Source organism: Dipodomys merriami, unplaced genomic scaffold (assembly GCF_024711535.1).
Source record: "Dipodomys merriami isolate MVZ:Mamm:240054 unplaced genomic scaffold, mDipMer1.0.p SCAF_15, whole genome shotgun sequence".
Lineage (NCBI taxonomy): Eukaryota > Metazoa > Chordata > Mammalia > Rodentia > Heteromyidae > Dipodomys > Dipodomys merriami.
Genome location: NW_027202826.1, coordinates 10,289,794 through 10,315,081, shown reverse-complemented (window position 1 = coordinate 10,315,081; position 25,288 = coordinate 10,289,794). Strand labels below are relative to the sequence as shown.

At 41.7% G+C, this 25,288-nt stretch overlaps 1 long non-coding RNA gene across 1 annotated transcript; it reads right to left on the bottom strand.

Annotated features, from left to right (window-relative positions):
* Positions 1 to 3,102: 3,102 nt before the first annotated feature.
* Positions 3,103 to 24,942, bottom strand: LOC138826879 (uncharacterized). Its single transcript, XR_011371885.1, has 3 exons — positions 24,857 to 24,942; positions 12,616 to 12,744; positions 3,103 to 3,178 (listed from the first exon to the last, which is right to left on the bottom strand). It is a non-coding gene; the product is annotated as an uncharacterized lncRNA (long non-coding RNA).
* Positions 24,943 to 25,288: the final 346 nt, after the last annotated feature.

Sequence of the window (25,288 nt, the reverse complement as noted above, 5' to 3'; positions counted from 1 at the left end):
TTCTACCACTGAGCAATGACCTTAGTCCCATACTGCTTTCATTTTTCCCTGTCATGGCCCACAAAGCAACTGTGCTGGAGAAGTAAGGGAGAAAGAGCAAAACAGAGAGATGGGGTTGGGACAAAGCTAGATGATTCTTACTAGCCTCTAACTTGAACTCCCCGCTCAGAGCTCTATTTGCAACACTCTCCTAGAATCTCCTAGGATACACTGTCCAAGAAAAACCAAAATACCATTCCCCTCAGAGGTGTGGTTATCGGTATTGCCTTGAGGTTCAGGGCTCAATTTCTTATATGGAAAGGAAGCCATTCTTGGGAATCAAAAATTCATATCACAGTTTTGTATAAATCTAATGGGAAATGTGGTCTGGGGAAATTCTTTGAACATTAGATATGCAAATTAACTATATGATTACAATGCCAATCCATGATCCAGTGCTACTACCCTGCCTCTTGTAAGATGAGATGCTATAAAACACTGGGATATTAAAAATGTATCCACCAAAGTAAAATTAGTGCTCAGCAAATGCTTGAATTTTTTTTTTAGTATTTTATTTCTCAGATGGATTACTCTAATTTTTAGTGTTACACATTCCCAGGCTACAATAAATACATAAGCCCATCAAAACTTGATGAAAAAGAGCATCAGAAAATACACTGGAAACTAGGGATCAAATCTATAGTAGCCTCAGGGGATGCATCCTGTGACCTAATAGAATATTTCCAATTCTAATTTCTCTGATTCTGTGAAATCAATTTTTCTATAAACTATAACTGGTACAAGAGTGTTTTGTAAAAGCTAATCCTATTGGCTTAATAGGCGTGTCAAGTTCCAGTGTAATGGACATTTTGCTTCTTTTATTGAAACTAATAGACAAGCATTAAAAGGAATAAAATACTGAAAATGATAACAGTTTACTTTTTTATATATTTTCCTAGCCTTTTAAATTTGATGGCCTAGCATATTGGCTTTCAATCTCTTTTTTATGGGTATTCGAGCTTGACCCTGCTAAAAATGACAAAGAAATAGCAGCAAAGAGCATTATTGTATTATCTTACCCTCCACAGTGCAGTCAAGAAATGGCCCTTGTGTAGCATCTTCATCTGGGAAGTTCATATGTCATCAGCAGCTTCTGGGAAGGTTCAGTGGAGGAGAAGAGTTATAAGGATAAGCCTCTGGCTTTGTAATGTTGACAAATTAGTCCATCTCAGCTCTCCGTCTCTAATATGCTCCTATCAAGGGGAGTCAGATGAAATTGAAGTTGATCATGCCAACCCAGGATGACCTCGAATGAAATAGATCTCTCTGTTTACCAGGCATAAAGATTACAGAGGACTCATCAATCAGGAGGCCAACAGGATCACAGACTTGCCTTACTAATATAAACTTCACAGACATGGGAAGCTATAGCTTTCTTGTTAATTTTTGTTGGTATTGTTATTTAATGGAATTTGGATCCCTCTTCCCAAACAGATGGGCTTTCTTCTTAGACATTCGTCACAACACTGGCTATCATTAATTTTGTGATTATATATTGAATGTTGAACTACTCCAATGCGTCTATTAAGTGCTATCAAGTCGAACTGCATTCTGCCTTTTAACTTCTAGCCCCAATTGATAATCAGATACTCAGCAAGTAGAAGGACCAGTTTTGTACGGTAAGGTTTTACCTGCCATCCTGCCATAATTATTCAAATATACTATCACTCTGTCATGATAGAGTGCATATTAGATGGATGAATGGAGAGTGAGAACTTGGTGGAGTATTAGATTAGAAATGGTAATGACCTTGAAGTCAAGAGAAACTGATTGGAATCCTAGCCCTGTCCTGCATCTGTTATGTGACTTAGGTTCTCTAAGCTTCTTCAGTGTGAACTGGGGGAAAATACACTTTGCATACAAAGCCTATTTTAGCAGTTTTGTCTGCAGCCACAAAAAAAAGTATTAAATAAGCTGTGCTATTCAATATGGCGGTCAGCAGGCACAGCACACATGGCTTCTGAGCGTTTCAAATAGAACTCATACAAATGAGGGGTTGGATTTTTTTTAATTGTATATGAGTTGAATGAAATTTAAGTTGTTACATGTTGCTAGGGCTTCTGTTTGGGACAGCACAATCTAAGGTACTAAAATCTAAGGGGGAATACTCAAACTGGGAAACTGCATAGATAGAATAAGTAGCAAAGTTCTTGATAACTGTCCTGGAACCATCAGCATCAGGATTAATCAAATGTCTTCTAGTTTCTTTTGTGTATCATATATTCTGGGACTGGCCAGATTGCATTGTTTTAGTAAACTGTCACCCCTATTTGGATACCTATAACTCAAAATAGCACGCATTCGATGTGAAATGACTTTACCTTCATTTTACCCATAGCCTCTTGGCGTGCAAGAAAAATCATCACTTTACCACACTACTTGGCTCCCATTAGAACTGTAAAGCCACCATTTAAAAAAAAAAACTTTGAAATATATACCTCCTAGTTACTTGGACTTTATCCTAGTTTGGGTAAGCAATATTTAAGCAGTTCTGAATGACAACTTTTTTTTTTAATTTGGTGTTTCAATTTAAATTTGGGAGAGAGAGAAATAGGTTTTATCCAATTAAGATTGCAGTGTTCCATAACTCTTTGAGCAATGGTTAATTGTTTACCTGAGGGGAAGAGAATGGAAGAAATGGGGTGATACATTTGCATTGGAGTCCAGAAAAATTAAATGGAATTATTTCTGTCACTTTACCTGGGAAAGCAACATCGCTTAAAAATACCCTGATCCCTTTTCTCTAGAGCTACTACTTTAAAATACAATAGCAGATTGCTTTCAGAGATGATTTCTAAGGTATTTGTATACATATTAATGCCAAAGCCCATGATCACTGGGGAAATCAAATGTGTCCTGGTTACAAAATATCCAATATTGAAAACTTCAAAAACCTGAAAGAAGATCAAATATGTATTTTTTCCAATTTCTTTGAATTAGTAGGAAAACCAAGTTTCCCTGAAAATGAAGCAAAGTCTTTATTCATTTGCAATCATATGAGAAAGGACAGCCAATGTTGTTACCTAACTCTGCAGCCTTGCCAACTGCTTCAAGACAGTAGTAGCCATTTTGTCCCTTTTGGGTCACCTTGTGAGCCTTTTCCTTTATAGATGTCCAGGACCAGCCTTGAAGAATGTGCCTAGATGAAAAATTCATTCTGAGTCATTGCCATCAAAACTCCAGCTAGAAATCCAGCCCTGTTCCAGGACAAAATTCAAAGTATGGGCTTTTTATAGGCAAATCTAATCTCTTCACTGGCTCTTCTTAGAAGCCACCATGCCTGTTTGCCAGATTCTTGCCGATAGAAAGCCAAGTCAAGAAAACATTCCCAAGTAGCTCACCAACAGTTAAATTATTAACTCCAGAGGAGTTCATGAGATTATAGGACATTACAACAAGATTAACTCTGCTTCTCAATTACAATTTTATCATTAGTCTTATTGCAAATATAGTATAAAATTTCCCAGCCTGGGTGCAGTTTGCAGTTCTACCTCATTATGTAGCAGAGTTCCCAGGAATGGGAGGAGCTATAACTAATCTCCATTTAGTTTTAGTAGGAGAAGTGAGCTCTCTCAAACAGCCTTCCATTTCTGATGTTATCCACAGTTTGAACTGAGACAGACTGGAAAAACCTGTGTGAATTGTGGTAAGAAAATAATAATAATAATAATAATAATAATAATAACAATTCATCTGAATCTGGTAGGAAAGTGCCAGGTCTCAGAAATTTCCCTGCTCTTGAGTCTCTCTCTGCAACAAAGGCAGCCGGATCACACAGCACAGCGGACAAGCCGTTATGGGTGTTTGTACAGTCGCAGAATCCACTATGAAGAACATCACTCCAGTCTGCCAGTATCTCACAATTCCCACAGCCAAGCCACTGGCTTTCAGGAGAGAACTCGGTGTTCAGAGAAGTCCTTTTCTATTAAAGGAAGTAAATAAGTGGATGTCTTTTCAATCTGAGCAGACACGTGGAGTTTCCTATGGGGGGTTCTCATGAGGATGTTTATACTTGAATACTCTTCTGCAAGAGAGAAGAAAGAACCTGGCATCATCCTGGATCAAAAGCATGAGCTTTTCATTAACTTGTGATGAATACATATGTATGGAATGGCATCTACTTTCAGGGGTGGGAATTACTCTCTTGGTTTATCAGACCAGGCAGAGCCTGGGAGTCTCAACAACTCTGTAATTGAAGACGTTCTTCCAGGACTACTGATCTGTATTAGTTAGCCTTTCTGTTACTTAGGATCCACACCAGGAAATGAGGTGCAAATACAAATCAGATCTCCTCTGAGATTTAGTTACTGAGTGTTGCCTGAACAGAATTTTTCCCCCAGCATCCAAATTATGCTTGGAGAGAAAAATAATAAATGGAAACCTCAAAGAGAACATTGCTGCTTTTTGCAAGAACAGAGCAATGGAAAAATAAAGCCTGTGATGAACCAATTTTTCTCTCCACGGTTACTCTCTCACGAAGACATCTTCTTTGAGTTTGTTGGCTGGCCTAAATGTGCGAGATTTCTCCAGGCCACCCTGCCACCTTTTCTGCTTCCGGAGGATTTTTAAATCTGCAGAAGTTAACAAACCAGTCTCATAAGTAGCAGACATCTGTGTATGAGTACACACCTGTACACATGTTTGTGGATGGGTGCATATATCTATGCCGAAGCTATGAGAGCCTCATGCAATCCTACTAAGAGAAAATCATATTAAAATAATCAACCCTGCTAATGTAGCCTCTGTAGTTTGGGGTAATGTTAACAGAATTATCCAATTGCTCCTCCAGAAAACATAAACATTCCTGAAGAGTCAAGAAAAAGAAGACAATAAAAGGAATTTGCAATTGAAATTTTAAAACATTGTATAGCTGCAATAAATAAAACCACAGGGCACTAGCACAAAGCTAGACCAATAGAGCATAATGAAAGCCTAGACCACAAAAGTACATATGGTTTCTTCAAACAGGGTGGAAGGAAGAGCAAGTGTGTGTGTGTGTGTGTGTGTGTGTGTGTGTGTGTGTGTGTGTGTGTGTGTGTGTGTGCATGTGTGTGTGTGTGTGTGTGAGTGATGTATTTTATGAAGATGTTGGCATTGTGTGATAGCATAGGAACAGTAAGAGTTTTAGGCTTAAGACACATTGGAACCTGGATCTGAGTTCCATTACTGTATCACTTCCTAGTTGTATAGTCTTGAGCAAATCAATAATCTTATTGGATACTCATTGCCTAATATCTAATAGGAATGGTAATAAGTATCTCTAAAGTGTGAGGACCTGAGAGCCAAATGACACCTTACATGTGTCCATAAAGAAGTTTAGGGACAAGCAACAGAAGCATACTCGGGCTGAGGGGAGAAGGAATTCATTCAAGGTTCATGAATCTCTAAGGAGGGTGGATGATTGGCTTGAGAAAAGGAAGAGTAAGGAAGGCTGAGCAGCAGCTGGAACAGAATTTCTTGCCAGCAAGAATGTGTGAGAATCGTTTTCCTCCACACCATGTCCCTGAGCACTGGATGCGACCACAAGCTCCTGGGAGCTACATCCCAACCAGCCCTCATCAGCCTGAGCGTGGCTTGATCTCCCTGCTTTGCATCAGTAGATTCAATCATAAGGTCCAGATGGGGTTGGTTGATTGGCTGCTCCTAACTTCAGAGGAGACTGGGAAACAAATTATTGACATTTTCATGTATGGTGAAAACAAAGCCCTTCTTCCCAGCAAAATTCGTAAGATGGAAGGTTGACCAAAAGAAGGAAAGAATTTCAGATGCCGAGTCACCTAAGAATGCATAAATCTATTACAAAATATACCAAAGTATCTGACAAATGACAGAGATTCGGGAAATAGTGATGATGAATATTTCCACATATTCATGAGAGAAAGGAACAACCCATTATCCAACAAACAGTACAGAAATCACTAGTTACTTGGGAAAAAAACTTGTAATTCATCAAAGTAAGTTACAACTAGGTCAAAGAAAAGTTTAACCAACAATGTCAATCTGTGAAGAAACAACTGTATATCCTAACTGTCTATCCAACTGTGCATTCTACCTGTCAGTTCTGCCTAGGAGGTCATTAATTGAAGTTTCTAATCACATCTCTTCTAGCACTAGAAACACACAAAGGAGAAACCACCCTAGCACTTAGAACCAAACTCATATGCCCCATTCTTAATTTTGCAACAGATCTCCACTTGTAACCCTCTTTTTATCTACTGAAAATAAGTATTGAAATTTTGTCTAATTGCTTGACTGCTACAAGTCTTTCTGCCAGGTAACATTAGCAAGAGTGCTCTCTGGCATGAACTGTACATTTATATGAAATTGTAGGTTTAGGTTAGACAAGGATCTTATTTTACATTTATTTGTTACTCGTATGTGGCACAATGCTTTGAACAAAAGATTTTCTCAATTCATGATTAAGGAAGAAAGCTGAATTGCTCTTTAGCTTTGTTGAAATGTCTGGTAATGGCTTCAGCTTTGAACACTAACTCAAATAAAGTAATCTCTCCATTCCGCCTTTAAAAGAATAAGAATGCTTGCATTGCCTTGACTCTCTCCAAACTTTACATAACATCAAATATTGATTATTTCAGGCCTGACAAAACAATTCAGAAGTGGCAGAGATAGACGCTTTACGAGACCTCATATCACACTTGTTTTTGGCCTGCTATCTATGATCCTTATTGTTTTCAATTTCTACCTGCCAATCTTATGTCCCCTCTGCAAGACCAGTCAAAGATGAGTGAGGCTGGTCAGAATTGTTTCTTTTCTAGCTGTGTTCCTAATGGTTCCATTTTTCTTCTTTCTCTGCTGCTTTCCACTACTATTAGAATAGATATGTGATTTAAACTATAATCCCTTCATGACCCAGGAGCTTCTTGCTTTTCTGTGGCTGTCTGAAAGATCTCAATATTTATTTAAGTTGAAAGAGTACCATGAGACCCTTAGAGATAGCATAGAGTAGATAGATAGATAGATAGATAGATAGATAGATAGATAGATAGATAGATAGATAGATAGATAGATAGATAGATAGAGTACCGTTGGTCCTCCATATCTGTAGGGCTTGAGTAAGTCCATGGGCTCAACCAACTGAAAATGTACAGACTCTTTTCCTTATCATTACTTCCTGAACAATACAGTCTAGCACCTATTTGCATTGTATTTATGTTGCATTATGCATTTTAAATAAAAGAGAAATCATTTAACGTGTACAAGAGGATAAGCATAGGTTATATGGAAACACTACACTGTTTTGTTTTTTTTTAATTTAAGGGACCTGACTATTCACACATCTGTAATAGGTTCTGAACCTCTGGATTTGGAGAGCCAACTCTGTGTTATTAGTTTTCCTATTACAAAAGAACAATTCTGTTTCTCATATACACATATAATGCTCTTTAAAAAAATTTAGAGGAAAGTTGACTGTGACTCATGCTTGTGATCTTAGCTACTTAGAAGACTAAGATCTGAAGATCTCAATTCAAAGCCAACCTGAGCAGACAGATCCACTTAAGCAGCAAAATCTGAAAGTCGGGGTATGTCTAAAGGGGTAGAGTGCCATCCTTGAGCAGAAAAAGCAAAGAAAGAGCATGAGGACTTGAGTTCAAACCTTCGTTTTGTCACATACACATACACACCAAAAAAAAAAAAAAGAAGGGAAAAAAACACCTTTGACCCTTGGCATGTCCTTAACTAACGCACAGATATGGATTCAGTGTCTCTGAAAACTGTTACTCAGCTGTGCTTCTTATGACAATTCATCTGTGACTCATGTCTTAGAATAAAAAAGACTAAAAGTTAGTTCCTCTTCGTCAGACTCTCTCTTTCATATTTTATTTGCTAATGTACAACTAAATTCTAAATTAAGAACATGCTTACAAGAAAGGTTAGGAAGCTATTCACACCAATCCATTAGTAAGTCTGTTTTTTGATTGAACTTTTAAATAACTTTTGATAATTAGTGCCTGGTCTTGGTCTTTGGATTTCAGACAAGATGAAAGAATTCATTTTCTTTTGATTTAGAATTGCCAGATTTAGTTCAGACAAAAAAAAAATATCTCCCCAGGAAGCTCATACTTCAGGGAATTCCCTGATTCTCACAAGAAAAGACATGCAGTCCATTTACTCCCATTAACCAGATTTTGAATGATCAAAGCATTAAACTGCGTTTGTGATTAGGTCAGAGGTCAGCAAACTTTGTACATAAAGAATCAGATGGTAAAAGATCTTAACTTTGCACGTATAGTCTCTGTCATGACCTCTCTACTCTACCATTGTGCAGTATGGGGGCAGCATGGCTGAGCATGACTATGTTCCAATAAAACTTTATTTACAAACTCTTTTTTTGTTTGTTTCATTGGTGGTACTGAGATTTGAACTCAGCTTTGTGCTTGCTAGACAGGAGCACTACTGCTTGAGCTACAACCCCAGCCCCTTTTGCTCTGGTTATTTTTTAGATCATCTCTCTTTTTGTCCAGGCTGTCCTGGATTGCAATCCTCCTATTTGTACCTCCCACTTTAGCTAGGATGACAGATGCATACCACCACATCTTGCTTTTTCTGTTGAGATGGGGGTCTCTAGAACATTTTCGTGCAGGTTGGACTAGACAAAAATCCTCCCAATCTTAGCTTTGTAAATAACTATCATGACAGGTGTGAGACACCATGTATGGCTTTATTTATAAATTCTGAAAACAACTTTATATAATTTTATGTGACATGAAACATATTCTTTTTTATTTTTTCTTAGTGTACCATATGAAGTAATTTCTTTTTCCTTTCGTTTTTTTTTTAAGTTTTCCTTTGTTTTGCACCCTGTTGTCAGTGTATTTTTATTTCAGTACCCTTTATATTTTATATAAGTTTACCTTACTTGGAGATAGAAAGGGGAATCACAGAAATGGTGAGACAAAGGACAAAGCGGGAATCAATACAATTCTTTTGTTTTTTAGTCAAAATATAAACAGCATAGCTCAGTGCTTCATATTTAAATTGACAGTGGGTCAGCTATAACTCATAGGCCATAGTTTCAGGGGAACTGGGGATGGTTGGGGATCATGCATAATGTTGAATCCCAAGTTTTTCCCAAATGTCTCTAGCATATGCTATGCAGTCATTTCAAAGATAAAGATGGATGTATGTACACTGATGCTGAATGCTTCTATGTGCAATAAGCCATTTGTGTGTGTGTGTGTGTGTGTGTGTGTGTGTGTGTGTGTGTGTGTGTGTAAATCAAATAAATGGTCTTCCACATCCAAATTCTCATGGAGACTCCAGAACCACTAGTTGCCTCCACAACAGGGAATTAGAGGCCATAAGAGGACCAGAGGGATGGGGACTTAATTTTCACTGTGCACCACTTTATTATACCTTTTGACTTTCACAGTTTAAATTAACCTATTTTTAAATAATTATTTTGATTGAAAACTGAGAGGAATGGCAAGAAATACCCTAAAATCAGCTCTTATTATCCTCCACACCGAAAGACAGAGACCTCAGAGCTGGGGATATAGCTCTTGTGCAGTGTTAGGTATGGGATAGAATAGCCATCCAGGGCTTGTGAGCTTGTATTGCCCTGCCCTTCTAGCTGACAGAAGGAGCTGATTCCAACTATCAATGGCAAAGGTGAGAGAGCATCTTTCTAAATGCAGAAAGCAGAGTATTTCCAAGATAAGAAATCTCTTTAAGAGTAGAGAAGATCTTGACCTTTTTACAGTGAATATTTTAAATCCCCCAACCTAAAGAGTTTAGAGAGAAAAAACAGAACATCAATGCACAAAAACAGGCCCAGTAACACATGCTAAATCTTGTCATTAATTAACATTTCTAAATCTGAGAACTGCCAACTCAGCTGGGCCTTAGAATCAGTGTCACCCTAACCAGTATGAGCCCAGGACAAGAGCACAAATGGAGGTCTCGCCTCTGGGCCACCCCCTTATCTTTCCAACCTTCACTGTAGCATCGTCAGAGCCTTCACCCCTGCATGTGGACCCCATAGTGTGCATCCTCGAGCTCCATCCACCCTATCTTCACCTTGGTTCTGCCCCTACGCTATCTTGGGAGGCCAGGGTATATACATCATGCAAAGTCTGGGACAGGGAATGCTGGGTGCGCTCAGCCCCAAAACCAAGAAATTTGATCTAGAAGAGTCACTAGACTCCATTTAGGCAATCATCTTTGATAGAACAGTTTTTATCTAAACAAGAGGGAATAGGAGCTGGGAAGGTGGCTCAGTGGTAGAGCGCTTGCTTTGCATGCATGAGGCCCTGGGTTTGATTCCTCAGCACCACATAAGCAAAAAAAGCCAGAAGTAGTGCTGCGGCTTAAGTGGTAGAGTGCTAGCCTTAAGCAGAAGAACTGAGGGACAGTGCCCAGGTCCAGAGTTCAGGCCCCATGACTGACAAAAAAATAAAAAAGAGGGAATAAACAGTACAGCCTGTTATAAAAGCACTGCTGAAGTAAGAGGCCAGAATGATTATATACAAGAGTATGTTTGGTTCTGGTAGTTCACACCTGTAATCCTAATTGCTCAGGAGGTTGAGATCTGAGGATCATGGGTCAAAGCCAGACTGGGCAGGAAACTCCATGAGACTCTTATCTCCAATAAACTACTCAGAAAAGCCAGAAGTGGAGCTGTGGCTCAAATGGTAGAGCAGTAGCCTTGAGCAAAAGAAACTCAGGGACAGTGGCTAGGCTCAGAGTTCAAGCCCCAGGATCAGCAAAACAAAAATGAGTATAGTACTCAGACTTTCACTAACAATTAAATTAATTTAACTTAATAGGTAAATGTCAGGGAGGGTGGGGGAAGGGAAAACTATTAATCAGCTATTCATTGCTGTTTAAATACCTGAGAAAATCAACTCAGCAAGGAGCATAGTATACACTGGCTCATGTTTTCAGAAATTTCAGTCCATGGCTGTTTGGATCTGTTCTGTAGCAGCCCAGTACTTCATGGTAGAGCACTATTTGTCTCGTGACTAACCAAAAAACAAACAAACAAAAAATCTCCTCTAAAAGCAAACCTCCAATGACCTAACTCCCTCCCACTAAGTTCTAAAGATTCCACTGTTTGCCAACAGCACTTAAGCTGAAGACCAAGCCTCTAATGCATGGGCTCTTGGGAAACATTCCTAGTTTAAGCTGCAGCTGAGGGGAAGGAAGAATGCTTTGGTAACTTTCCTAAGGTCTCTAAAGTCCAAAAATTGGGTGTCAAGAGTATCAGGGGGTTAGGGATAGGTCCACGGGTTAAAACTCAGAATATTTTTTTGAGGCAGGATTTCACTATGTAGCCCAAGCTGACCTTGAACTCAAGATCCTTCTGTTTCTGAGTACTGGTATTACAGTACAGGTGTTCACTACCATGTCCTGCTCAAAGTATCTTTTTTTTTTTTTTTGGTCAGTTGTGGGGTTTAAACTCCCTAAGCCTATTTGTGCTCAAGGCTAGTGCTATATCACTTTAGCCATGGCATCACTTCCAGGTTTTGAGTGGTTAATTGGAAATAAGAGTTTCCTGAGGACTTTTCTGCCTGGGCTGGCTTTGAACCACAATTCTCAGATCTCCACCTTCTGAGTAGCTAGAATTACAGGCGTGAGCTACCAAGTGCCCAGCTCAAGAATATCTGTTAAAGCTTATTTTATCTTAAAACTTCATGGGATAATTTGAAGTTTTATTTTATAAAGACATCCCCCTCCTCCACCCACACATTGAGTGCCATTTAACCAATGTAACGAGTCACATTGGAGAGGTTTTATCCTCCTCTGGAGCAGATACGTAGTCATGTGGCAATTGGTATGAATAAAGGAGAGTGGCAAATTCATGTAAATTATACAAACTGAAATTCACTTCACCACCATGTCAAGGTTTTCTGGAGCAGGCAAATTCTCAGCAAACAAGACTGACCATGACCCCTGCCATGGACTCCCATTCTAATGGAACGTGGAAGAGATTTAATATTCAAGGCTACCCTATTCAGGCTTGCTTTGCTTTGTTTAACTGGGGGACAAGTGGCTGGCACATTGATTCCTGGCGGGCAAGGATCATCTGGCCAGAAACAGCTTTATGTCACAGCATTCGGCACTGAGCTCTGGGCAAGGAAAGGACTCCATAGCAAATGGAGGAGGGAGAGTGGAAGGAGGAAGGGCAGGAGGGAGGGAAAGAGGGAGTATGGAAGGCAGGAAGGTAACCTTGACACTTTCCTTTCTGGGAATCACCCGATCTCTGTCATTTTATCTACACAAGGGAAGGAATGAAATGACAGAAATTTAGATCTCCATATTTGCAGATGATGCAAAGCGGGGACACGGGGCAAATGACAGGCAACGGTGAAACTGGGTTTCCGAGAACTTGAATCATTGGGGCGAGAGAGTTCACAGATGGCACAGGATGCTCAGTGTAGAAAAATGGGTCATGGCTCCCAGACCAATGGCCACATAACCTGAAAGATGTGTGGGAGGAGTTGGGGAAGGTCTGCGCTGAGTGGTAAGGATTGTCACATAGCATTCAGATGACCCGTGCATGCAGAACCACAAACCAAACCCAAGGAGGACTGCCGTGCCCAGTGAGCTGTTCACCTTGCCCTCCTGGGCAGAAGAAGGTAGGACTTGGCTGGTGAGTGACCGCAGTTGCTCTGGACAGGTAGCCGTTCACTCCAACCCTGGCTCTTCTTCCTTAGGAAAGTCCCCTGACCACAGTTTCTGCATCTGTGAAACAGAGATTGAGATGTTTGACCCACTTAAGTCACAGAGTTCTAGTGAGGATCAAATGAAGCAGCAAGTGCAAAAATAAACCAGAAATTGTCGGCCCTCACGCACAAAAAGGCTGACTCAGGGAAGTGGAGTAGGATTTGCTTATGCCCTGAGTAGGCCCCATGATGCTTTCAGTTTGGAGAAGGTGTGGAGAGCCTGGGGAGTAAAGACATTCAGGATAGTCTGAGAGAGTCTTTCCACCATTGGAGACAATGCTTTCAGGCTAAGGAAATGTAACTGTGAGGAATGAGTTGCCAAAGCTTGAGGAGTGAAAGTTTGAGAGGCCCGAGTCCTCTGAGGAGGGGACTTGAACAAAGGACCTAGACACTCTTCCTAGAGCTTTGGTGCTCAAGTCTCGTGTTCTACCACTTTTGAGCCCCAGATCCCATCCAGTTTGGCATTTCCTGTGCAGACTGGCTTCAAACAGTGATTCTCCGAGCTCAGTTTCCTGAGGAGCTAGGATTGATTACAGGCATGAGCCACCAGCATTGGGCTAAGAAGTTACTCTTGAGGGGAATGGAAGCAGAGCCTGAATGAGCCCAAAACACACCTCCATCCCTCTTGAATAAAAAAAAAAGAATAGAAGAAAAAAGGGATGAGCAAAAGGACAAAGATGAACATTTAAAAAAGCAGATTCATACAGTCTCACAAATGGCCGTGACCTCAGATAAGAAGACGATGGGTGGCATTGCCAGGCATGTGCCCACTGACCCCCCTGCCACCCAGATGCCCGCCCTGAGGAGCCATCCCTCTTTCCACAGCTCCTTCAGAACCATCATGGTACCAACTTCTCTTTCCAGCCTTCCTCTGCTCCTCCCTGCCCCATGACACACTATAAAGAAGAGAGATGGCATGTCATGGTGATGTGGAAATGTCTTTCTACATCCACTGGGCTCCAGGTAACACTACCATAATTTATATGGTCCATGAAAGTGTAGAACTGCGAAGTAAAATGGGTAAGTCATTTCTCTTTATAAAGCAAACTTTTCCCCATTGCCACCCAGATTGTAATATGTAGAGCTGGCTCTTGATGTTGGTGCAACTGTCTCCTGAAAGAAAGGCCTGGGTCACCACTGAGAAATATGCAAATGAGGGTAGTATTTATGCATCAGAGCGATGCATCAAGTATCAGGAGGTGTCTCCAAGCATGAATTACAAGGTCTCTAAAAGCAATGAGTCTTTTATAGTGCTGTAGATAATGGTGATTTTCTGTAAATCCTGCCTGACTCACACAATAGGCCAAGAGCAATTAACATTAATTAAATGATCCCCATAAAGAGGTTGCTTTGCTGACACATTGATAACCTCTAAATGCACTTAGCCTTCTTGAATTCTTGAGGGTCTCCTGCGAGCTGCAACAGGAACACTAGCCGGGTTCCTGATGCCTGAGATGGTGGCATATTCCATACACACACACACACACACACACACACACACACACACACACACACACACACACACACAGAGCTCAGCTCACAGTCTAGTGATCCTCTATTCCATACCCTGCAATGTCTGAGATTGCATTAACACTAGATTCTTATTCCAAAGGTCAAGAGGGCCCAAGGCTCTTCGTTTCTAACAAGCCCCTTGATTGAGGAGATCAGGTTGCTTTCTTTGAAAAGCAACACTGTGCAAAAATCCTGGAAATGGCCTTCAGGTGGGGTGGCTGGGGTTAGAGATGGAGAGAGGGCAATTCAACACTCCAGATCATGCTGCTTTTCTAGTCCCCGGGGAAGTACAAATGATGGGAAATGAATCAAGGAGTGTGTTAGGTGGACATTATAGTTGACCTCAAAGTCACCCTAGATTCTGGATGGTCGACCTTTGGAATACCCCATCCCGCAGGCCGCTGTATTAGGGACCTACCTTTCTTTTCAAGCAATCACTTGGTGAGAGCCCCGTCCCACTATTATGAAGACCTTGGAAAGGGGAATTCCCCGCGCCCAAGGTAGAATGAAGAACCAGAAGGGGAGTCAGAACTTTTGTCCCTGGACAAATCTCTTCTCTGTCGTTCCACCAGGGGGCACAAGACAGGAAGTGGATGGAAAGCCAGGCTCAGGGCCTGACCCAAGTGGGGAGGTGGAAGCCTGTCCAGGGCAGAAAATTCTGTGTGTGTGTGGGGGGGGGGGGGGGTGGCGGGGGGGGGGGGGGGGACAGAAGAGGCAGACGAATGTGAGGAGTGGAGCCACTCACCCAACAGCAATGCCCAAGGATCAAACAAACAAAACAAAGCCCAAGAAGCTTTGGCAGAGACTGACTGTGTAGTGACAGCCATAAGAGGTGGCCCAAGTATGGCAGCAAATAGAAGGAAAGAGCCCTTGGTAGGGGCAGGACAGAGAGGACAGAGCACAGAGAGGAAATAGTGCAGAGGAAAGGACAGTCAGGGCCCATTTCCCAGGAGCAGATGTGAGGTTGGTAGCAACCTTATAAAACTGTAGCTCAAATCAGACATCAAATTATATCTTGAGACTATAACAATCTCATTTCAGAAAGCATCTGTAGCAATGTGCTGCTTGTGGAAGGTTCCCATTTTAATTCAGTAATGATGTGATTGAAATTAGAAGCGTGTCCTGGATCCACTCAAAGGGCCTGTGTGCTTAAAGTAATCTTGAAACAATTTCTCGATCTAAAATAAATTTGAGCATGAAACTATCAAGGAAGGAGAAGGGGATTGTCACTTGTGTGGATGAGATCTTAGAAAAGGAAGAAACCAAATCAGAGGGGAAGGAGGTGAGGCAGGGCCCCGGGGGATTTTATTCAGTGAATTCTTGGGATTTCTCAGAGCCTAGAGTCATTTGACCAAGAAATACGCCCTTGAGTTTTGGCCTTTCTCTTTTCTTTTCTGACACCCTTCCTCCACAGCATTATCAGTGCAACCCAAGCCAAGTCAGCTATTTATAGAGCCGAGCAATTTTACCACAGGGTGTGGGGTTTAATTTAAAGAGACGCCAAAGAGCAATGGGCAGATGGCTGAGCACGCAGCGCCTCTCAGTGACCTTGGCAGGGCCACCCTAGCCCATGGCCGGATCCTGAGTTTTACAGACCCAGAAGGGGGCTTTCTGAATGACCTTGGGGTGATAGAGCTCCAATGAAGGGATAAATTGATGAGCCAGGTACCTGTTTATTAATTTCTAGTGCATTCTAGGAGCAGGTAACATTCTAGGAAATGGTAACAGTTGTCAGTCTGGGGGATCCTTCTGGAAGTATTGCTCAATTTGAGGGACCCAGTTATATATCTATCACGGGTTCATATGGAAATGGAAGATCCCTGAACCACAGAGAGAGCAGGGAGGAGAGGGAGAGGGAGAAAAAGAAGGAGACAGGGAGAGAGAGAAAAGGAGAGAGGGAAGGAAGGAAGAAGAAAGGATATCTCAAAATATCTTCTCCAACAAATGCAGAAAGAATGACCAGTTCCTCTTACCTTGTTCAACAGTACCATAAATGCACATGTTTTCTTTAACTGGGTATTTTGTTTATTTCCTTAAGTAACACAAACTGAGAGGCTTAAACACAGAAAGTATTTATCTTGTAATTCTAGAGGCTGTAATCAGAAATGAAGGTGTCCAGTCGTCCATGTTCCCTCTGAACCCTGTAAGAAACCTTCCTTGCTCCTGCCTGGGTTCCAGTGCTTTGCTTGCCAGCTCTGACATTGCTTGGCTAGAAACTTGTGCCTCTGCCTTTTCTCCCTGAATGTCTCTGTGCCTTCTTACAAGGACATCCACCAGGTACAAGGGATTGGAAGCCCACAATACTCAGTGAGGACCTCACCTGAACTACGGACATCTGCAGTCACTCTCTTTCCAAAGAAGGTCACATTGCAAAGTCCTGGGGTTTAGGACTTAAATTTGTCTGGAGGACACAGTTGAGCTCTTCACTGTCACGCCACCCTGTGGTTCAATTAAGCATTAAGCACTGACTGCACCACACAAATGATGTCGCACTAACCACGGTAAAGCCCATGCCTCTCTCAAGGACTCCTGCAGGCTATTAGATTGTATACACATATGTACAGATATTTAGGTTGTCCTTCCATAGTTGCAAAGGACTACTTCTGGCAGGTGCTCAGATCTGTGAATCCACAGGTTGCTTACCTTCGTACCCCGTATCTACAGATGTGGAACCCGCAGGTGCAAAGGGATGACTATGTATAGATACATACATTTATTAACTTGTCTTTATCTTCCTAGCTCTGGGGAAAAACTAATGTATTAATACTCAGTTTCTACTCATGACCAATGAAATAAAAACCTCTGAGGTAGGATCCAGCAGAATTAGTATATTTTAATAGTCCCCAGGGTATGCTGGTTACTTTCATGTGTCAACTTGACTAGGCCACAGGGTGCCTGTATATTTGATCAAACATTATTCTAGCTGTTTCTGTGAGAATGTTTCTGGATGAGTGCTCATTTAAATAGATAGATCCAGTAAAACAGATTGTCCGCCTCCATATCCAACTAGCTAAAGGCCAGAACAGAACAAAAGGCTAATCCTCACCTGAGCAAGAAAGAACTCTTCTTGCATATCTGTCTTTGAACTGGAATGGATTTTTCCTGCCTTTAGACAAAGCTGAAACCGTGGCTCTTCCTGAGTCTTGAGCCTTCTGATCTGCGGATTGGAACCAGGCAATGGCTTTCATGGGCCTCCAGGTTGCCAACTGCAGATCTCAGGGCTTGTCAACCTGCTTCTTGCATGAGTCAGTTCTTCATAATAAATCTCTAGGTGTGTGGATGTGATTCATATGTGTATCTTCTATCTAAAATATCCCACAGAGAATTATACATCCTACAAATACTAATGAACACACATTCAACCTCCACATAGCTTATACAGGATTATGTGAGAGTTCTTTGGGGTCTTATATAGTATCATATATGTAAGTAATTGTAATTACCTATTTGTAATTGGTGGCTATTCATCGAAAATATGGAGACAGACACATTAGAAGAACACTATGGTCTTTTTAAACAATTTTAATTTCAGGAAAAACTCTGGTACCTAGAATGGGATATTTTTTAAATAATAAAAAAGAACACTATGGTACTGTGAAGGCAGACATTGCACTTTACAGCTATAAGACAAGAAATGTCAAATATATATTATATATGAGGTTAAAGGCATTTCTGTAAGGATATTTGGGGGCTGTACATATGATTGTATAGCATATATACAATATACTAGGACATATGTATATACACCTGAATGTATGTGTGTATATGTATGTATGTATGTACGTATATAATATGCTAGGAGATTCTGACATGCACACATTAAAGACCACAGATAAGAGAATGATTAATGCTGTCTGGGGAGGAGACATCATAAAAGCTAGAGCATTTGATGTGGGCCAGAAAACATAAACAATATTTTCCATGACAAACAGACTGGGACAGAAGAGAGAGTATTAGCAAGTGGAACATGGAAAAGATTAGAAAGACAAATCTAGAAGGTATAGTCTAGAAGGGAAGAAAGACCAGAAGTAAGAAGGACCAATTAGGACATCATTATAAAAGCCTATTATGGGCAGAATGTTTGGGTCTTCCCTAGTGTGTTGGCAGTAAGAGAGAAGCCTTTGGATGATAATTAGGTTTAGATGGAGTCCTTATAAATAAAGGAAAAGATACCAGAATTTCCTGTCAATTTCATGTAAGGACAGAGTGTGAAAGCAGTTGTTTGCAAGTCAGGGCTGGCTACTGAGAACCAAGCAAGACATGCTGTGGTCCTGAGCTAAAGGAACTCAGTTTTTTTTTCTATGTGTGTTTTAGAGCTACAGTCAACAGGATTTTGAAGACTAGACTTGAGAAATGAGGAGGAGGTGTCAACTATAATTTCTAAGTTCCTAACTTGGGTAATTCAGAAGATGGTGGCGTTGAGGTTGGGAACACAGGAAGAAAAACAGATTGTGTGGAGGCTGGAATAAGTTTTTGGACATTTAAGTTTGGGGCACCATAGGGCATTTTCTTGGAGGTATCCAAGGAACCAACAAACAGAAATCTATAAGGAGCTATGCTCCTTATAGAAGAAGATTCAGGAATAACCAGTATGTAAGTGATAATGGAATTCACGGAATGGGTAAGATGATCTGGGAAGAATATTAAGAAGGCCAGAACAGTATAATAGGATACTAGACAGTTTAAGGGACACACGAAGTGAGGAAAGTTATCAAAGAGGCAATGAGTGAGCAATTAGCGAGTCACGAGAAAGCCAGATAGAATGACAAAGTGGAATCAGAACTTACGTAATCAATCAATAAAACCACACATTCAAAGCAGAATCGGTTTAATATGAAGAATGATTGAGCAATGAAAGAACAACCATAAGACATAGGGCACCCTAAAGTTTGCCCTGACACTGAAGGAGAAGAGCCAAGGAGGGACTAAGACTAAGCACTTGGGTTTCAAGCTAAGAGAGTTCCTTGTTAAGATGCATGGAGAGAAGCCAGGCAGGGTAACACCTTAAACCATTAGCAGCATTCACAGCTTAACTCAGTGGAGTTATCAAGTAGCTAGCATCACCTAGGAAGGCTGGGGCTCCATAAGAGCACTGAGGGGAAGGGGATGAATCAGGAGAGAGTAAAGAACTTTCCTGGGTAACCTATGGGCAGGATAGCTTGGGGATGGAAGGGATGACATAGAGTGTTTTCAGGAGCCTGCGGTGAGTGGTTTCAAGGTCAGTGGGGTCTAGGCTGTCCATTGAATTTGTTGGGCTGCAACTTTGAGTCCCATTCTCTGCAATGGCTTGACCACACAGGTCTATAGCTTCTATTCTCAATCCACAACAGAACTTCCAGCAAACAACACTCTATGTGTCCATACCAGGTAGACCCAGCTCAGTATCTGAGGCAAGCCTGGCACACTTGGGATCATGTCTGTTAACAAGGCATTCGTTATAGTCATACAGTGGACAATGCTAAGGAGATTCCTCTGTGCCAAACTAAGGCATTAAAGATAACGGCTTCTTCACTGGCACATTGTTATCAGTATTATTATGGCTTTCTCTTCATGCCTGTCACTGGATTATGGTAATTTTTTTCTAGTCATGAGTTTTAATCAGAGATGAAGTCTCTGAGTTACTGACAGCCAGGGAGAGCTGTAAGTGCTCAAAGATTGACTTCACGCTGTCACCAAATCATAACACAAGCAGAAAGCTAGACACTCTCACTAGCCTCCTCCCACCAATTAAAAACAAAGCAACGCTCCAAACAGTGGGCTCCTCTTCCAGGCTTCACAGGAAAGAGGAGGGAGGTAGAAGACGCCTACTTCTCTTCTCCTCCTCCCCCAGAGTTCAAAGCAAGAAACAATGCTCCTGGCAAAGACAGTCCTGGAAGCAGATATTGCAATTTAGCTAATGTTCTCTACAGGAAGTGAGAAATCATCTGTGGTACTCCCACAGCATTGATACTTATGTAGCATTGGCCTTGTTGGGTTCTTTTGACCTTAGGGGAGCTCATCATAGAATTGCCCAGAGTCATTCATGTAAATAACCATGGTAAACGTGGGACATGGGTCAGATGACCTCTCCTCTTTGAAGGTCATGAGGTAGAAGCAGTGGCTCCTCTGCCCTTAACTTCTTGTTATTATGTAAAATGGGAATTCCACAGGAGACTACCTTGCCAGCCATGGACAGATCCTGGAGATTTCTCCTTTCTCCATTGGCAGCCCTGATTCCATTTCTAGAATCTCATCCTTAGATGCCCCATGGCCCACAGAGTCTTGTCTGGCAATTGACTTGTTAGTTCCTTTACATCCATCTAAATTCTCACTTGCCTGAGGTCTTGTTCTCAACTGATAAATCACAGAAAGAAATGGCCTGAGTAATCTGTCATTACAGGGGAGGTGGAGCTAGGGTATAACTCAGTGGTACAGCCCAGGCTAGCATACATGAGGCCCTGGGTTCAATGTCAGTACAACAAAGTAAAAAGATGAGTATAGCTTAGCTTGTAGTTAATAGGCCTAAAGTCTCAGTAGCCCAAGTGAGGCTTTCTTACTCGTGTTGCTCTCACAGGTGGCTAAGGGCTGCTCCTCAGCGCCCCTCAGTGACCCAGGCCACCCCAGGTAACTCATCTTACCCAACAGGGGAAAATAGGCATCAGAACCAAATTCTGGCAATTACATGTACTGGCTCAGAAATTATAAATAGTACTTTTACACTCAGGTCATTGGCCAGAATTAGCCACATGGCCTCACTCAACCAAAACGGGGCCAAAAATACAATCCTCCTCGGCACATCTGAAGTCACACAGCTAGAAATATTTGGCAAATTGCAGAAGTGACTAACAACTCTCCTGACAGTTGCTTCCTTTACACCAAGAAGGAAAATTATTTGCAGAGTATAGAGTTCCTCCTCCCCATGGCGTGCTCTGGTACAATGGAATTTATTGTATTTAGTTCTCAGTGCTACACAGCAATGACCAGGTAATAAGAGGCGGGAAGACCTGTTTACAATTCCTACCCTGTGTTACTTGACTTCTTCGCCATTCTCAAAGTGCATTGCCAGAGTGAATCCAAAGTGAATCCAAATGTGTATACACACACACACACACACACACACACACACACACACACACACACACACACACACACACACATACACATATACATATATATATAATATGCCAAAGTCAAAATGGATGGGGTAAGAATTTGGTGGGGAGGGAGGGAGGTAAGAATTGGAAGCAAGGATAGGAATTTGAAAGAAATGATGATGAGCTGATGAAAATTAATCCGGGCAAGGATAAATTTTGCAGCTCAACTCCTGGAACTGCATCAGGTTTACAGGAAGTAGTCATGGCCTGACGCTGAGTGTGAGAAAAGACATCAGAGGATACAATGGAGACATGTTTGGTACAAAGAGGACACGGCCAGGGCAGGGATGGAGACGGTTATTCTTGGATCCATGAGAACTCTTGGTCTTTAGTGGGAATGTCTGGCAATGGCAGCTGGAAGCTTAATTTCAGACAGAAAGGCAGAGAAACCTTATTCTTGTGCCCTAAAAATGCTACTCATGCTCAGGGGAGAAAAAAAAGCCAGCTGACCAAATATGGCCCCTGTTTTGTGGTTCAGCATCCAGCATCACAGCCAAGGCAGGAGGAAGAAGATGCCTAAGGAGTCCTATGCAATACCGCTGAAGGGAACGCTACAGACTCCCACCTCCCATCTGTCAACACATTCTGTTGACTCCATCTTCCACACAGGACCAAAATAAAATCCCTCTGCCACCTTTCTCCAAGCCCCTCTGATCTCTGCACTAGACTCCTCACTTACCTCCTGTCTCCTGTTGAAACCCTTTTGTCCAATGATCTATCTCCCAGGAGTCTGCCAGAATGCTCTCTTGAAATGGAATCATTACTTTGCTTGAAATTCTTTTATAACCACCTACTTCCATCCAGGGCTTTCTTTTGCTCTAGAAAGTCCTAAAGGACCCAGTCCTCTAAATCTTCTGGGGTCTCACCCCCACCACTCCCCTTCTCACCCAACTGATTTTGGGCATACAAGCATTACTGTTTCATCTACCAAATCTCTCTCAGTACTTTTGTACCATCTGACCTTGGAACCTGTCTCTTCCACCAGGGATCTGCACCGGAAATCCTCCCACACCTCCTTCAAGTCTCTACTCTAATAATTGATGTCTTTATTTTATTTAGAAAAGTTAACACTCCCCTACCCCAGACCCTACACTCTAGGGTGAAATGGAGTGTTGCCTGTAATACAGTTTATATCAAAGTGATTAGTCGTAATATAAAGAGTTCAAAAGGAGCAGGAGGGACTCTAGTGTGATTTGCTCACTGTAGTAACTCCAACACCTGGAAAACACCTGCCAAGATGTGAGCTCCATTAGGATGTGTTGATTTAGTAGGTTGAGATTTGCCCCATCCTTATGACTGCACAGATGCTATGTCAAAGAGGGCTGAGAGGAACAGGCATGTCTTTTCCTTGAAGTGCCTGGTATAGACTCTGGACCTCCCCCTCCTCTTACTTGATATCAGCTGCCATGGATACAGGTTTCTTAAAGGGGTCAAGGATGCGACAGATGCTCTACATTAGCTTTTATGTCCTCCATAAAATTAACAACAAGCAAACCTGGGAGTACCGGAGCTATCATTTGTCTTGCAATTCTGATCCAATGCAGACTGTAAGAGCTTGGCTCTGGAGGCTAAAAGCTGTTTCCAGAACCCTCAATGGAATTATACCTCTGTAATTCATTTACCGTTGTTCATTTTATATATGTTTACGGATAGAGATGAAAAAAATCACACAGCCAGCAATGCCAAAGAAGAAAAGATTCCTAGTGGTTTTCATTTTTAAATTACAATCATTATATAAGACACAGCATTCTTGCCACACTGCAGTGGTTCTCAACTAAACAAGAAATACGCTTAACAGCAAGGTAAACATAACAAGCTAGTTTAAAAAAAAAAAACAATGGATATTACCTTGCTCTATCTTTGGGGATGTTATTTTTAATAGCATTATCAATTCACAAAGAAAAATCAAGAGAATGATTATGGATTTTTAGCCAAGGGACTAAGATTATATAAATAAGACCAGAGAGAGTATTAGCTAATTTCCCTAGAAGACCTCTGAAGTAATTGTCCTGTTATAGCTATTTTTCAACTACACAACCAATAATAACCAACAATCCAATGGGCGTTACTTCCAAGTTTTTAATGAAACGAGCTTCAAGAAAAGATAGGCAAGAATATTAATGGATTGGGAGAGATCTGATTGATCCTAGATCTACCTTTTATGTCTCGTTAATTTTGGAGAGGAGAGACAAGATCTTGCTCCCTTGCTCAGCCTGGACCCAAACAGTAGGCTCAAGTGTTCCTCTTACTTCAATCCCCCAGCAATCTGGGACTATTGGTATGTACTACGGAGCCCAGCTCTATCAGATAATAACTAAGATGTATTCAAGTCAGGTGTAGTGCTGTGTACCTGTAATCTCAGTTGCTTTAGAGACTGAGTCAGGAGGATTACTTGAGCCTAAGAGTTCAAAAGCAGCCTGAGCAACACTTATAACATGTTTCGTGTATAGGTGCTGAAAAGGCTCCAGATGGTATATGTAAGATTTTACAAATGTTTTTCTTGTTCCAATCAGACACGACCTTTCAAATATATAAAAGTGTACAAAAGAAAACCATCCTCAAAACATCTAGAAAAATTCAACAAATTCAATTCACATGTGTTTCTGAGTTCATATTGTATGTGGAGCACCATTCTAGGTACTAAGGGGACAGCCGTGTTTTGCCAACAAACAGATGAACTATCCTTGCTTTCCTGCAGCTTCCATTCTAGAATATGGGCAGGGTGTCTGGACAGTATACAGAATAGAGAAATGGTATATTCTTAAGGTGGCAGTTGCTATGTGCCATAGAGAAATATCGAGGGAAGTAGTGCCAGGAAAGAGAGAAGAAGGATGAGATTCTAGAGAGAATTGGGGGAGAGCTCATGGGGAAAGAGACACGTGAGCCAAGATTTGATAGCTAGCCAATATGCAAGAGAACTTTCTAAGCAGAAAAGAAACTGCTAGTGCAAAGATCCAGAGACGACTGGCAGGCAAAGGACGCAGAGCACAGAGGATGAGGCCAAGGCTGTAGCCGTGATGACTGGCTTTCCCCAAACGAGGATGGCCATGCAATAGGATGGCAGCGTGGTCACGAACTGATCCGTGTTCCCAAGGCCACACTCTGCTGCGTTGTTGAGAATATCTGGAGCAAGGCCAGGAGGAAAATATAGAAGCCGGGAGATGCATTGGAAGGGTGCAGCATTGGGACAGATGCTTACCATCCTTGGACCAAGATGGTAGTGGGTCACGTGGCTGAGAGAACATGCTGGAATTCTGGATGTTGCTTGAAAGAGAAAAATTAATAAGGATGGGGATGAAGGAAGTGGGACACTCCCACAGTCAGATGACCACTTGAAGCATGTATGATCTGCTCCTGACATGGTCTAAATGCATCACTCCCCCACTCACCCTTTAATTGGCACCACTGAAGAATCTCAAAGGCAAGTTCAGAAATGTGGATGTGGGGAAAAATTGAGCCCTCATGTTCAATTTAAGGGGTTCTTACCTCCACAGAAAGTAAGAATATCTACCTCTTCCTGGCACCCTGGCCCTCCTGGAGCTGTGCTTTTGCAGGACCTGTCACCACCATGCAAGAAGCTGTAACAATAGAAGCACAGTGTTATGTCTGCAATCAAAAATGCCCAGACTGACTTAGGAGGCAGGGAAAGCCTCCCTCCTTTCTCCTTCTCATCTTCCTCCTCTCTGTTTTTCTCCTCCTCCTCCTCCCCCAGGCCTCCCAGGAGCTCTCAAGCCATCAGGAACAAAGAGAAGCTGACTCACGCTGCTGCTAATCATGACTCCACTGAGACTGTGCATGGTTCGGGTTATTATTTTATTTTTCTACATGCTCGTCTGGTGCCTGCTGCCTGTTTATGTTCAGTGTCCCTCTCAGAGGTGGCCCTGCAGGTGACTTGTATTTTATTTTTCTGTAGATTCA